This window comes from Anolis carolinensis, chromosome 2, assembly GCF_035594765.1.
Source record: "Anolis carolinensis isolate JA03-04 chromosome 2, rAnoCar3.1.pri, whole genome shotgun sequence".
Lineage (NCBI taxonomy): Eukaryota > Metazoa > Chordata > Lepidosauria > Squamata > Dactyloidae > Anolis > Anolis carolinensis.
Window position 1 is genome coordinate 175,394,264 of NC_085842.1, and position 15,537 is coordinate 175,409,800.

At 40.8% G+C, this 15,537-nt stretch overlaps 1 protein-coding gene across 2 annotated transcripts in view; it reads right to left on the reverse strand.

The window, feature by feature from the left end:
• pitpnc1 (phosphatidylinositol transfer protein cytoplasmic 1) overlaps positions 1 to 15,537 on the reverse strand; it is a 236,672-nt gene that overhangs the window by 75,834 nt on the left and 145,301 nt on the right. The window lies entirely within an intron of this gene.

Below are 15,537 nucleotides of genomic sequence, written 5' to 3' on the forward strand. Positions count from 1 at the left end.
CTACATCCAATTGTTAATTCCCAGTTAGAGCAGACCAGCTGAATCAATGCAAACTTGTTAAATCAACATTGATACATATTCCATTGATCTAGTGGGTCTGCTCTAGATTAGACTAACAAATTAAATCTTGAAGAACAGAGGGCAAAGGAACTGAAGAAAAAAATACCCCAATCTCTAGTTCTGTACTTCAGTTCATCTCAATACCTAGCTAATTATACCTGTCTTAATTAGCGAATTGCAGCTTTATCTCTCTAGTAAAAGTGAAAATATGTTTGTATGTAGGTATGTATGTATGTAGGTATTTATTATTATGTTTGTATGTGGCTTCCAAGAAGGCCCTCACATCCAGAGAGACCTGTGACTCCCACCAATGATAGATCTGGACCAAACATGGCTCACAGACTCCCCTATGACCAACAAAAAATACTGAAGGTGGTCGTGGGGGATTAATCTGAAATGTTGGGAGTTGTAGTTCACCCAAAATCAAAGAGCACTCTGAACCCAACTGATGGATATGCACCAAACTTGACACACATATCCATCATGACCAACTTTAAATATTGGTGGGGTTTGGGAAGGGTGCAATGACAGAGGATTATGAGAGCTGCATTCAACCTGTTGTCGAACACAGTACCTCCACCTCTGTGATTTATAGTTTCTCAAGGGCACCGGGAGCCCCGGTGGCGTAGTGTGTTAAAGTGCTGAGCTGCTAAACTTGCGGACCGAAAGGTTCCAAGAGTGGAATGAGCACCCGCTGTTAGCCCCAGCTCCTGCCAACCTAGCAGTTCGAAAACATGCAAATGTGAGTAGATCAATAGGTACCGCTCCGGCGGGAAAGTAACGGCGCTCCATGCAGTCATGCCGGCCACATGACCTTGGAGGTGTCTACAGACAACGCCGGCTCTTCGGCTTAGAAATGGAGATGAGCACCAACCCCCAGAGTCGGTCACGATGGACTTAACGTCAGGGTAAAACCTTTACCTTTACTAAAATATTTTCTTTGCTGAACTTCCACAATTCCAACAAAGAACAATATTGGCAGATAGATCAGCAGCCTAAACACACCCTTAAAATTTCATTTTTATTTTTATTTTTAATCTGCAGATATGCGCTGATATATTTCAATGCATATACTGAGCAGACTGGCAATGGCAACTTTCCCTCAACACCTCTCTTTTGCTCCTAACCCTCCAATAAAATGTATCTTTTCTTATAACTTTCTGCCCATTTTATATCCCTTTCTCCCTGTCCTGTTCCTATATGTATGAAAATATATAAAATATATGAATCAGCTATATGATTTCTACCAAAGCAAACCACCTTCTTGCTGACCCCACTGAGGAATTTCCTGGACAGATGGGGCTGCCCCAGACAAAGGTGACAATTGGAACCCACTGTTTGCATATGTGAATCAACAGATGGTTTCCACTCCCAATCAGATAAGCATCAGCCAAAGTTTGTTCAATCAAATGTCCCACTTGTGCTAAGACATAGCCAACCATAAAATCAAGGACTCACAATATACATCCAAGTCTGGACCCTGATTGCAGAGATCACCACCCTTTGTTTTAGGAACTCCGGACACCTGACTACCATAACCCTTTCTTTATGCTAGTCAGAATCTCCTTAACCTCTCCAGATAAGGTCACAAGAGCTTCCTGGGGTTGTCCCTTCCCAGAAGGTGCTTAGGCTGTCAGAAACCAACCATGGTCATCCCCTCCCAGCTCAGAGAGTGATGTCAGCTTAGCCCAGCCAATCAGAGAGAGGGCCCAGGCCACCCCCTTCTCTCAGCCAATCCAGGGAGGGAGCAGGAAGCTTGAATGGAAACTAAACTAATTAAAAATCCATATTGTCTGCATTCATGTTTATGCTTGTACATTTTGGCATCAGCCATACATGCATTCTTTCTGGCCGGATAGTATTAAACCTCTGTCGTTTGTTTTCACCTGGTGAGTGTGTTCTCTGATCTGAAACACTGGGCTGTTAGCATAATGCTTGCCAGGCATGGGCCTTTCCTATCCATAGCTCTAAATCTGGCCTCACACCTATATCCAGAGAGCACTGTGAACCCATCTAATAATGAATCTGGACCAAAGCTGGCATACATACCCATCATGACCAACTTTAACTACTGGTACTGTTTGGGGGAAATGACAGATAATGATGGCAGTTATACGAGTAGTTTATGCACACCCTTCTATATTTTTGAATGGGAACGTTCAAAAAAACAAAACAAAAACAAAAACAATGATTACTTCTAATAATTAGTGTTACAAAATCCCTAACCCAGGCATTGCTGGATACCTAAGCTAGTAGTTAATAAACTGCAGTATATTAATTCATTTTTGGCTTAGTTATCATCATGGTAAAGTGAAATACAGTAGAGTCTCACTTATCCAACATAAATGGGCCGGCAGAATTTGGATAAGCGAATATGTTGGATAATAAGGAGGCATTAAGGAAAAGCCTATTAAACATCAAATTAGGTTATGATTTTACAAATTAGATCTAACCATAGAAAAGGCTTGGCTTGGATCACAAATTTTGACTTTATGTTTATGTCCTTCCTCTCTAGTGGTAAGTGTACTTGAGAGTTTCTGTAGGTCCTATTGACTTTTTCATGGGGAAAAGTGTCATTTCCTTATAGCCGAGGAGTATCTGAGCCAGTGGGTTGGATCTAGGAACAATAAGCAACTTTACCGTATTTAACTACAGGTGAAGAAATATCAGATGAAGTTAGAGATACAGTAGAGTCTCACTTATCCAAGCTAAATGGGCCGGCAGAATCTTGGATAAGTGAATATCTTTGATAATAAGGAGGGATTAAGGAAAAGCCTATTAAACATCAAATTAGGTTATGATTTTACAAATTAAGCAGCAAAACATCATATTATACAACAAATTTGACAGAAAAAGTAGTTCAATACGCAGTAATGTTATGTTATAATTACTGTATTTACGAATTTAGCATCAAAATATCACGATATATTGAAAACATTGACTACAAAAATGCATTGGATAATCCAGAACCTTGGTTAAGCGAATATCTTGTATAATAAGGAGGGATTAAGGAAAAGCCTATTAAACATCAAATTAGGTTATGATTTTACAAATTAAGCACTAAAACATCATGTTATATAACAAATTTGACAGAAAAAGTATTTCAATATGCAGTAATGCTATGTAGGAATTACTGTATTTATGAATTTAGCACCAAAATATCATGATGTATTGAAAATATTGACTACAAAAATGCATTGGATAATCCAGAATGTTGGATAAGTGAGACTCTACTGTACCATACAACATACTCTAAAATCTTGTTGTAACTACACACGACCAGAATGAGAGTACAGTGTTCCCTCACTACTTCGCAGTTCACTTTTCGTGGATTCGCTGTTTTGCGGTTTTTCAATAAACTCTAAAAGACTATTATAAATCATAAAAATTACAATTTATAGCCTAAGGAAGAGAGGAAGGAGAAGCCAAAGGGAGAGAAAAGGAGCCCAAGTGGCAACGGGAGGAGAAAGAGGCGATTTATTAACACACGATTGGTTGATAAAGACTTAAAATAGTGTATAACTACTAAAATAATGTATAAATATTAAAATAAATATAGTGTCTCTATTTCGCGGATTTTCACTTATTGCGGGTGGCCCTGGAATGTAACCCCAGAAATAAGTGAGGGAACACTGTATTGCACTTCAATGGGAATTTTGTCCCCATTGAAATTTTCCTTCAGTCTCCAAATTTCTAGTGTTGCATCGAGAATGAGGCACTGAAAACTCTTCATACTTTGTACACTTAGATGGTGTTCATATTCCCCAATACATTTTCCCTGTCCCTTTTCTTTGGGTGCCTGCACTATAGCTCTAAATGTTCACCTGAGGTTTTCAGTTCTTGCAATGCTACTAATGTTGGGATTGAAGAAAAAATTAGGGGTGGGGGGAAGCAAGCTCTTGTTCTTCTTTCTCACCATAGCAACCTGTTTAAAGTACAAAATGTACCAGTCTAAAATACAAAATGAAGGCACTGCCCTAAAATAGCAGCTGAGTGCAAACATGTCAAATTGAGTGCAGCATGGAAAAAAATTAAAACGTTGCTGAAATCTTCTTACTCTGATGGACAGGTTTCACGGCTTTGTGATGAAGCCCCTGCTGTTCATGCAAAAGTTCCAGGTTCAATCACTGACAGATCTTTTTTTTTAAAAGAATTATCATGTAGTAGGTAATAGAAAGACCCATGGCATCTCCCTCAGATTTGAGGCTGCTGCTCCCATTCATTAGATGATAAAAGGGCACCTTCCACACAGCTTTATAAAATCCATATTGAACTGATTATATGGCAGTGTGGACTCTGATAATCCAGTTCAAAGCAGATATTGTAGATTACCTGTCTTGATATTCTGGGTTATATGGCTATGTGGAAGGGCCCTTAGTTAGCTTTATCTTAGGATAAGGCACATTCCTATGTTTCTGGGAACCTTAATAATGACAGTTCCAGGATTTACCTAAGAAAGGTTACCCACAGGATATTCTGAAAAGTGGAAAAGAGATCTTCCTTGATTACTCTGCCCCCCCCCCCACACACACATCCATATATCCCAGAATAACAAGGCAGAAAATCTCACATCTGCTTTGAACTGCATTGTCTGAGTCCACATTGCCCCATATTCTAGTTCAAAGCAGAAAATGTAGGATTTCTTGCTTTGATATTCTGGGTGATATGGCTGTGTGGAAGGGTCCTCAATCTGCTTCATCTCCTAGCACTACGCCCCCTTCTAACCTGTCATATAATCCAAATTATCAAAGCAGATAATCCACATGGCATGCCCGAGCCTTTGAGAAAACTATAGTGTCTGGCTTTACTCGTGGGCTATCTGTATACCTTCTGATAAGATCAAGACCCTTAACATACAGAGGCACTTTAGGCAATATGAAAGTCAACCATAACGAGTTTACTGAAAACAGGAAGAACAAAGGGCTAACTCCACCCGGGACTATGATAAGATAGCTTAAAACAATACATTACAAATGGAGATTTTGCTGAATGCAGTCATCTCTCTGGAATCCTTGAAAGTCTTCTATCTTTGATGTAAAGCGATGGACTTGGTCTTCTACTTTATGAAACTTGGGCTGACCACAAGCTTCTGTTGTCACTGGGACTGATAGTATATGAAGAGTTTAGTGCTAAGGATGCCTGTTTGGATTGCTAGGGCCTAGGATTTCCAGAGAATATCCAGACCTCTAAACTCTGTAGCTCTATATTAGAGAGAAATGAGGGCCTAACAAGAAAGCTCTGTGCAGGCAAATGGACTAAACCAAGGCTGACCTCTAGGGTTTTTTTAAAAGCTCCACCCAAAAACTAATACAAATGGAGGCATGTACACTATTGGAGAACCTGAACAGAGGGAACTGAAGCAAAAGAGAGGAATGACAGAGCCAAGACTTCACAATCTGCTTTGAATTTGGTTATCTGAGCCTATAATGCAAAGCAAATAATCTGTCTTTTATATGGCAGTGTACAAGTGCCCTATGTTTCATCTTCTTCTGGAATTTCTATCCACGTTTTAAAATAGACTTTCATGGGTTCATCTATGAGACTGCAGGGAAGACAGAATTTGGTAGAGATCTCCTGTTCTCCCAGTAGAAATGTTCTTCTGCATCATAATGCCTCTGCAGACACCAAGAGCCCTTGTATTCCTGAGAGGCAGATTTTGAGCTCCTCTCCCTTCTCTTTCTTTAAGCATATCATAAGAATTTCATACTTTTAAAGTTTAAAATTAATGGCAAAATCACTCGGTTTACTGCCGCAAAGAACCAAGTAAAAAAAGTGTCTTCCCTCTTGTTAGTTGTGCTTTGCTGTATTCACATTCATAAGTAAAAGTAAATCTAAGAACTCTTGTTTAGAAATAGCAACTCTGTGATATTAAAATAGTATAAAACTCGCCCGCATTCAAGGACTATGATAATAATTCTGAAAATACTCGAAGCTTGCTGACAAGCAACGACTTAAGAACAGGAGGTTTCAGGGCTCATCTAAAAGGGTCTTAAAACACGTTTGCAAATGTGTTCTTCTTTGTCTTGCAATGTATTTGCTATCTATTTGCCCTAAAGTTATTTGTCAGCATGTTAGACCTGAATTTCAGTGCAAGCTACAGGCTATATTTGGAGATTTGTCACATGTATCCAATAATTATTACCGTGTTTTGGCAGAGTTAGGACAATATGTATGTATCACATGCTGAGCTGTTTATTATAGACCAAGAAGGCATTTCTCTCTCTGAAGTGACATCAAGTTCACTTATGCAATAACTCAGTTTCATATGCAAGGTACAAACACAGGAAATTGTGTGAATATATTGGGGATTTTTTGGCCCATCTCTCTTGAACATATGTTCATCCCAGTACAAATCTGTCAGTTAATCAGTATGCACACGACATAAAGAAATACATCAGAGTGAACTTTCCAACTTTCAACTGGGAAGAAAGAAAATTTCCAGGTGTTCCTCTCGCTAAAGAATACTGTTCTATGATATTTTCATATCAATACTGCAGCTTTTAAATGTTTATGATATTAGGCAATAAATGTATGCAGAAAATAGCTTGTTTTCTAACGAACAAGTAAAGTCTTACTACTGAGAAAACTACATCTGAATCTTTTAAACAGTAATAAATAGTTGCAAGCAGGCCTGTAGCGAGGGGGGGGGGGTTAAGGGTTCAACCCCCCCCCCCCGAAATTTTTCAAGTTATAAAAAAAATCTCGTTTACTCATAAATTTTAACTGGTTAACCAAATCCCCATGCCAAGTCTATGAGATGCAAAACATTAAGAGTCCCTCCAGGCACTATCTCAAGCAGATATTGACAGGTTTGTAGCGAGGAGGGGTATGTGCTAGGGGTTCAACCCCCCTCCCCCCCCGAAATTTTCAAAACCCCTCCCGAAATTTTTTTCTGGCTACGGCCCTGGTTGCAAGGCAGTGTACCTTTTGAACCTCTGCCTTTCTAGTTTTCTGGGCTCACTGTACAGGCAGTCCCCAAGTTATGAATAAAGCTCTGTAGGTTAGTTCTTAAATTGAATTTGTATCTAAGTTGAAAGAGATACATTTTAAAGTGTAACTCCAGCCATACCCGTATTTACTCGAGTCTAATGCTCCATCTAATGCGCATCTCAATTTTCAGATCCCTGAAACCAAAAAAAGTATTTGCTGGTGATTGCAATGCGCAGCAGCAAAAGGTGAACTCTTTGAAATATGCCCACTACAGTTGCTGCCTGCTTCTTTAACAATAACAGTGTTAGAGAACCAAAAGTTTTAGTAATGCAAAATAAAACCTTGGGGTGTATCTGTGCTGTAGAATGAATCCACTTTAACTGCCTTGATTCAATGCTATGGGGTCATGGGAACTGTAGTTTTACAAGGCCTTAAGGCTTCTCTGCCAAAGAGTGTGGACGCTTCACCAAATTACAAATCCCAGAATTACATAAAATGGAGCTACGACAATTTGATTACAGATGACATCCCTCGAATAGGAGTTCCAGGTGCTCCTGAAGCAACTTCCGCTATAACTTTGGCTTAGCACTAAGATAACCACATTATGCGAATCTAATGCGCACTCTAATTTTGACAAGGTGATTAGCCAAAAAAGGTGAGTGTTAGATTCAAGTCAATACAATAGATAATAATAAATCTTTATTTGTACCCTGCCACCATTTCCCCAAAGGGATTCGGGGCGGCTCACAGAAACACTTAAAGTGCCGCATATAAGCAACAATACACAAGCATAAATATAATGACATAAGTATAAACAACAACACGTATAAAATCCCACTAATAAAATTGTAATAGTATAAAATTATAAATATTATTAGATAGATGGTTTGGATAGCATAGGGAAGGATTAACATCCCTGTGGTATTTATTTTGCTATCTGCAAAGATTTAGAAGATTTCCCATCATTTCCTGTCCCTGTAATAATTGGATTTTGAAAAGTTTGGCTTGTTGTAGAAACCAGGATTGGTGATAAAGCTTCAGTGGAGACACCTTTTCCCCATGATAATTCTCTTAGGAGTGAATTTTCCTTCCGAGGGGTAGGTCTCATTCCTGTTCTTAGCTAGGAGCTATTTGTAAGTCAGATATTTGTAACTCGGGAACTGCCTGTACTTTGCAAGTCTCCTAGCCTCAAATGAATTTGTTTCCTAGCCAAGTGTGTAGGGCTTTTGAACAATAGGTTATCTCAGCACAAGGAGCAAAAAGACCCACAAGCACATCTTTCAAAAATATTTGGCAGTAAAATATATATGAGTAACACATAACTAAGCACGTGCTGGCCTTTTTTCAACACCCCAAACCTGCTGCTATGTGAGATGACTGGCTCAGCTTTGCCTGATAGGAGGGCCAGACCTGCCAGGAAAAACACGGGGCCCTTCCAGACAGGCCCTTTATACCCCATGATCCCAGATTTTCTGCTTTAAATTGTATTATATGAGTCCTCTGCTAGGTAATCTGGGATAAACAGAAAACCTGGGATCAGATCCTGGGATATAGGGCCTGTCTGGAAGGGCCCTCTATTTGATTTGGCATTTTATCTTTCATCTGGATTTTGTTGTCTTTCTTCAAGGGTCCACACAAGGGTTTTGGAGGAACAAGGTCACTTCAATGGATTAAGAACCTTGGATAGCTCCTTTCAGATTCAGTCAGAGAGGATTCACTGCCCCAAAGACATGGAAATCACAAGCTGACACTGTCTGTTATTAGTAACATAGGAAGTAGATGAAAACTTTCAGCAGCGTGATAGTAGTGGAGAAGGCATTATCATAAGAATTATGCCAACAAAACCATAACAAGAATGCATATATATTCATTTTTTCATTTATGTAGTCATACAGGGCAGAGTGGGTTAAACCACTAAGCTGCAGAACTTGCTGACCAGAAGGTCGGCGGTTCGAATCTACATAATGGGGTGAGCTCCCATTGTTAGCCACAGCTTCTGCCAACCTAGCAGTTCAGAAACATACAAATGTGAGTAGATCAATAGGTACCACTTCAGTGGGAAGGTAATGGCGCTCTTTACAGTCATGCTGGCCACATGACCATGGACCTATGAACAACATCAGCTCTTCAGCTTAGAAATGGATGTGAGCACCAACCCAGAGTCGGACTCAACTAGACTTAATGTCAATGGGAAACCTTTACCTTTCTTTTTTCTTTTTTCCCCATTAGTTGAAATGTATTTGTTGTACAATGCTTTTGACATGAAATATAAAATAAATACCTTTACCTAGTTTTAAAGAATATGGAATTAAAGCAGAACTTGTTTGATTGCCAAGATATCTTTCTGAATACTTCCTTGATGGAAGGAGAAGAGAAAAGAAGCTACAGAAAACACATCACCATGCGCTGCTTTTCAATTCACCATTTTTAATGTGATGATTGATTAATGTTACCATATCAACAAGAAAAGCCTGAACCTAATATAGCATGTGTAAACCAAAACAAGTGCCGAAGAATTAAGAAGCACAAAAGAAAAAACACATCCCATAATTATGAATGCTATGAAATCAGTCTTGTCATAGCAATGGCATCTGAAGTAATTAAAAAGATTACAGTGTTCTGAAATAAAACACTAGAAATGAAGACAGATTACATTTTGCCATTCTTTCATCTAGGTAGAACCTGTGATTACCAATCAAGATGCGGAAAATATCCCTGATTTCCTTGCCCTTTAAATATTAATTTCTAAGATCAGTTGAAATTAATCTAGGTCTCTCAAATAATAAATACAATGCTTTCCCAGAGTAGGGATGGCACATGGATACGAAATTCACATTCACACAAGCTGCTTTGTCCAGAAGGTACGTAATTTATTTATCCCGTTTCTATGGAGGAACTGGCACTCTTTTTGCCAAACTGATTAATTCCAAGGTGATATCTGTTGCCCTCTGATTTTTTTCAAACCTGATTTATGGCAATGTTTTTGGTCCTAAAACTCAATGACAGCACTAGCTTGTCTAGTGTGGACAACTCTCCATTTAATTTGTAGATTCCCTTTTGTCCTCTTACTTTTAAGAGAGGCTTCTGCTATGCAATTAGTCACTTCCTGTGCACTTGTGCTACAGCTGGGTTTTTTTTTAACCCTTGCAGCACCAAGTCTTCAAATTCAAGGAGATACTGGAAGAAATTCAACTTGGTATATGAACCATGAATCAGAATACATTAGATCCCGAGATTCAAGCAATTGATATAGAAGGTGACCCCCTCCATAAGAAAAGATAGTTTGTAATCCACAACAAGGACCCTTTTCCCATGTCAAGTCCCATTTTGCTTCCTTTTTTCCTTTGCCATTCATTTCCATTCACACACACTCTTTCACTAACTACCTAACCTATAATCCCCTCTCTTGCACCAGATTCCCTATCCCATCACCTGTATCAACTCAACCCCCTGTAGATATGGGAATCTAGATGATTTCCCTGCCCTCCACCCATGGGTCCTTTTTGCGTGCGAGTCTCTTCCCAAAGCAGGCCAGCCTATCTAATGTAGATTTCCTTGCCTTCCTGGACCCTCATGAGGATGTCCCACTATCCTCTTCTATAATTTCATATTACCCCATGGGTAATGTAGGGGAGATGGAAGCGCCCTGTATCCCCCTGGGCTTGGTGTGTATGTAAGCCCACCCTAAAGACTCTCAGGCAGTAGGTCCCCAACTATTGGGTCCCCCTTCAGAAGCAGGGCTTTGGGAGTTCCTCTTGTGCTGTATTTGTTTAACCCCTCTTTATTGTGTCTCATATAAAATTACTGGAGAAGCCACCAACTTAGTCTTGCGGCAACCTTTCGCCTACATTTTCCTGTGCTGGGAAGATCAGCCAACATCTTCTCAGGCATCATTTACATATGACTGGATTTAATCAGCTACTTCAATGGAACCCATATGACCCAGGTGACACAAAGGTCAACTGGAGCCAGGACGACCAACCTTCCTTTGTGTTACTGTTTGGACAATACTTGACATTTGTCATCCCCAGTATGGAGTTTCCAGTCACGGGGGAACCATGTCACTGTCTTTGGAAAGGCTATTTTCCCCTTTGTTATTCCCAGCCATTGAACATTTATATAGACAATACTCTCTGCTGGAACTTACATGGGAGTCTGGTGTTCAGGACACTGGGCTCAATCAGGAACTGAATACATAAGGGACAATAAAGGTTACGAAGGACCCATCAGGGTCATTGTGCCTGCATTAATCCCATCACAAGTCATTTCTTTACTGGGTTGTTCTGTGTTTGAGCCCCGGTGGCGAAGTGCGTTAAAGCACTGAGCTGGAGACCAAAAGGTCCCAGGTTCAAACCCCGGGAGTGGCGGGAGTGGCCGCGGTTAGCTCCAGCTCCTGCCAGCCTAGCAGTTCGAAAACATGCCAATGTGAGTAGATCAATAGGTACCGCTCTGGCGGGAAGGTAACGGCACTCCATGCAGTCATGCAGCCACATGACCTTGGAGGTGTCTACTGACAACGCCGGCTCTTCGGCTTAGAAATGGAGATGAGCACCAACCCCCAGAGTCGGTCACGACTGGACTTAACGTCAGGGGAAACCTTTACTTTTACCTTGTGTGTTTTCCGGGCTATATGGCCATGTTCCAGAAGTATTTTCTCCTGACGTTTTGCCCACATCTATGACAGGCATCCTCAGAGTGAGGTATATTTCTTTACTTATTGTTCAGAGACCTGCCAGCCCTTTTTTCATCATTGGACAAGGAGCCTCCGGGGGCGTAGTGGACTAAAGCCTCGTGACTTGAAGGTTGGGTTGCTGACCTGAAGGCTGCCAGGTTCGAATCCCACCCGCGGAGAGGGCAGATAAGCTCCCTCTATCAGCTCCAGCTCCATGCGGGGACATGAGAGAAGCCCCCCACAAGGATGGTAAAAACATCAAAACATCCAGGCGTCCTTGCAGATGGCCAATTCTCTCACTCCAGAAGCAACTCAAATTGCTCCAGACATGAAAAAAAATATCATTGGACAAAGGGAAATTTGCATCGGAAGCAGGCAGCACTCTCCCATTGGCTGTGGCATGCCGGACTCCTACCTCCACAAGGAGAGCTCATTGACGTCATCCAGGCTTGGCCAATCACGGCCAAGCTGTGTCCAACTGGGGACAGTGGGAACTTTGAATCTGACATGTATAAAAGGGTCATCATAAGTTAAAGCTGACTTGATGGCAAATAGCAGCAACAACACAACAGTCTTTGTAGCTTCCCTTTTTTCGTGTCAGGAGTGACTTGAGAAACTGCAAGTCGCTTCTGGTGTGAGAGAACTGGCTGTCTGCAAGGATGTTGCCCAAGGGATGCCCGGATGTTTTGATGTTTTTACCATCCTTATGGGAGGCTTCTCTCATGTCCCTGCATGAAGCTGGAACTGATAGAGGGAGGTCATCCACACTCTCCCCGGGTTGGATTCGAACCGACAACCTTCAGGTCAGCAACCCAACTTTCAAGTCATCAGTCCTGCCAGCACAAGGGTTTAACCCACTGTGCCTTCCTAATAATGTGCTGAATTCAGGAAAAGATTATCCTTTAGACCAGTGGTTTTCAACCTGTGTCCCCCCCCCCCCCATGTGTTTTGGCCTACAATCCCAGCCAGTTTACCAGCTGTTAGGAATTCTGGGAGTTAAAGGCCAAAACACCTGGGGACCTACAGGTTGAGAACCACTGCTTTAGACCTATGTTTCTCAAACTCTGCTCCTCCAGATGTTTTGGACTTGAGCTCCCACATTTCTTAACAGCTGGTAAACTGGCTGAGATTTCTGGGAGGTGAAATCCAAAACACCTGGAGGAACAGAGTTTGAGAAACACTGTTTTTGATAATCTGATTGTGTTGAATGGGCCTACTCTAGTGGGGACATAGGCCCCATGTACATTGTCATATGAAATCCAGATTATCTGATTTTAACTGGCAGTGTAGAAGGGGCCTTAGGGTGTTTGTTTGTTTGACTTTTCCCCAATGCCTAGCAGAGCCCCTTCCCAATCCTGGGGAGATACTACTAGCAATTTTCTTGCATTTTGAGCCCCTTCTACACTGCCATATAAGACTCCAGATAATCCTGGATTATATGGCAATGTATATTCATATAATCCAGTTCAAAGCAATTAGTGGATTATCTGCTTTGATAAAATCTGGGCTATATGGCAATAGAGAAAGGGGCCTTGGAGCTTTTTGAAATCATTCAACTGTTTTATGCTTGAATGAACCTTTTATCCTAAGATGTAGGAAGTAGATAGTCTGGGTACAGGCAAAATGTCATAAAATGGGCAATATCACTACCTTTCAAGGTTGTGCATAGTGCTATTGGCCATTTGGAGGATGAAACAAACCAACCAACAAACAAAAAGGACTCACACTATGTTTCTTGGGTATGGGATCATAGTCAGTTGGGGAGGGGGGGCATTTTTCATGCATGATGCTTTGGGGCAACATCAGGAATGGTCCTGTTGATAAGACATATCCTTGTTAGAATCATAGAATAGTAGAGTTGGAAGAGACCTCATGGGCCATCCAGTCCAACCCCCTGCCAAGAAGCAAGAAAATCTCATTCAAAGCACCCCCGACAGATGGCCATCCAGCCTCTGCTTAAAAGTCTCCAAAGAAGACCCTCCATCACAGTCCGGGGCAGAGAGTTCCACTGCCCAACAGCCCTCACAGTGAGGAAATTCTTCCTGATGTTCAGGTGGAATCTCCTTTCCTGTAGTTTGAAGCCATTGTTCTGCGTCCTAGTCTGCAGGGCAGCAGAAAACAAGCTTGCTCCCTCCTCCCTATGAGGTGGGAGGTGGTTACTATATAGGTGAGGTAAAGGTTTCCCCCTGACATTATGTCCTAACCCTAACCCTAACCCTGATCTACTCACATTTGCATGTTTTTGAACTGCTAGGTTGGCATAAGTCGGGGCTAACAGCGGGAGCTCACACTGCTCCCCGGATTCGAACCGCCAACCTTTTGGTCAGCAAGTTCAGCAGCTCAGCGGTTTAATCTGCTGCGCCACTGGGGGCTCCTGGTACTATATAGAAGCCAGTAATTTGATTTATAACACTGACTGATTGATCCAATTCCTTTTTCTGGTCTTTTAATTCCACTCCAGTATAAATAAAGTTCTTGTAACCTAGCTGCAGCTTGGGATGCAATTGGAGAGTGGCTTTTACAGAGCATTCAGTTCTCCTTTGCTAAATTTACAGGGTGGGTGCAGGGCTTGGGGGAAGTTAAAAGACAGGCTCTGATAGCAGAAAACAACAACAATGAAATTTTTGCAGTCTATTGTTTTGGCATGTCCCATGTGGCCTGGAAAGTGTTAGTAATGGAGTGGCTGAGTTTCTTTAGCTGGGCAGGAAATGAATAAGCATTAGTTCTCAGGAAAGAAAGCAAGGAAATGCAGCATTTCCTGAGAAAGAGAACAAGAGAGGTTGTGTTTATTATTTACTCTTGCACCCATCACAAGCTTTTCAACACTTTAAGAGTAAACAGATCTATTTTAGACAAAGCTTGAAAGCTGCTATCTTATGAAGGAGTGTAGAATTTCTAATGCAGCCACTCTGTATCACAATCAAAAGCACATGCATTGACCAAATGTTATTGTTGTGAAGTCTGAATCTTTCCTTAAAATGTATCATTTGTCCAAAAGCCAATCAATTGCAGATGGTTAATACAAGAGTTCCTTGTCTGGCATTAATTAAATAACTACAGTACATTTATTAAATAAACTGCATTTATTTCAATGATACATCATGAAAGGCAGATGAGAAAAAAACTATTTGGGACAAAAGAAAAACTCCGGATCATCTCAAATTTAGTCCTGTCCATTACTAATGGTTTCTGATGAGGCATTTAGATCAATGTTCCCTAGCATCAGTCACTGAGGCTTGAGCTTCACTGTCATATAATCCAGTTGAGATAATCTGGATTTTGTATCCAGTATAGAAGGGGCCTTAATTTTATAGGGTCTTCACTGCTAGGCAGAAAAAGATTGAATAGTTGCACATTGCCCTCTGAGTGCTCATGGGAGGAAATGATCCTGGAAATGACCTTTGTTGATTGCTAGAACTACACTGCCATATAATCCAGATTATCAAGGTGAATAATCCAGATTATCAAGGTGAATAATCCAGATTATCTGATTTGACCTGGATTATATGAGTCTATTATGCGGTTCAAAGTAGATAATCTAGATTTTATATGGCAGTATAGAAGAGGCCTAAGTCTGGATCTACACTGCCATATAAAAACCAGATTACAGTAGAGTCTCACTTATCCAAGCTAAACAGGCCAGCAGAACCTTGGATAAGCAAATATGTTGGATAATGAGGAGGGATTAAGGAAAACCCTATTAAACATCAAATTAGGTTATGATTTTACAAATTAAGCACCAAAACATCATGTTATACAACACATTTGACAGAAAAAGTAGTTCAATACGCGGTAATGTAATTACTGTATTTACGAATTTAGCACCAAAATATCATGATACAATAGAGTCTCACTTATCCAACATTTGCTTATCC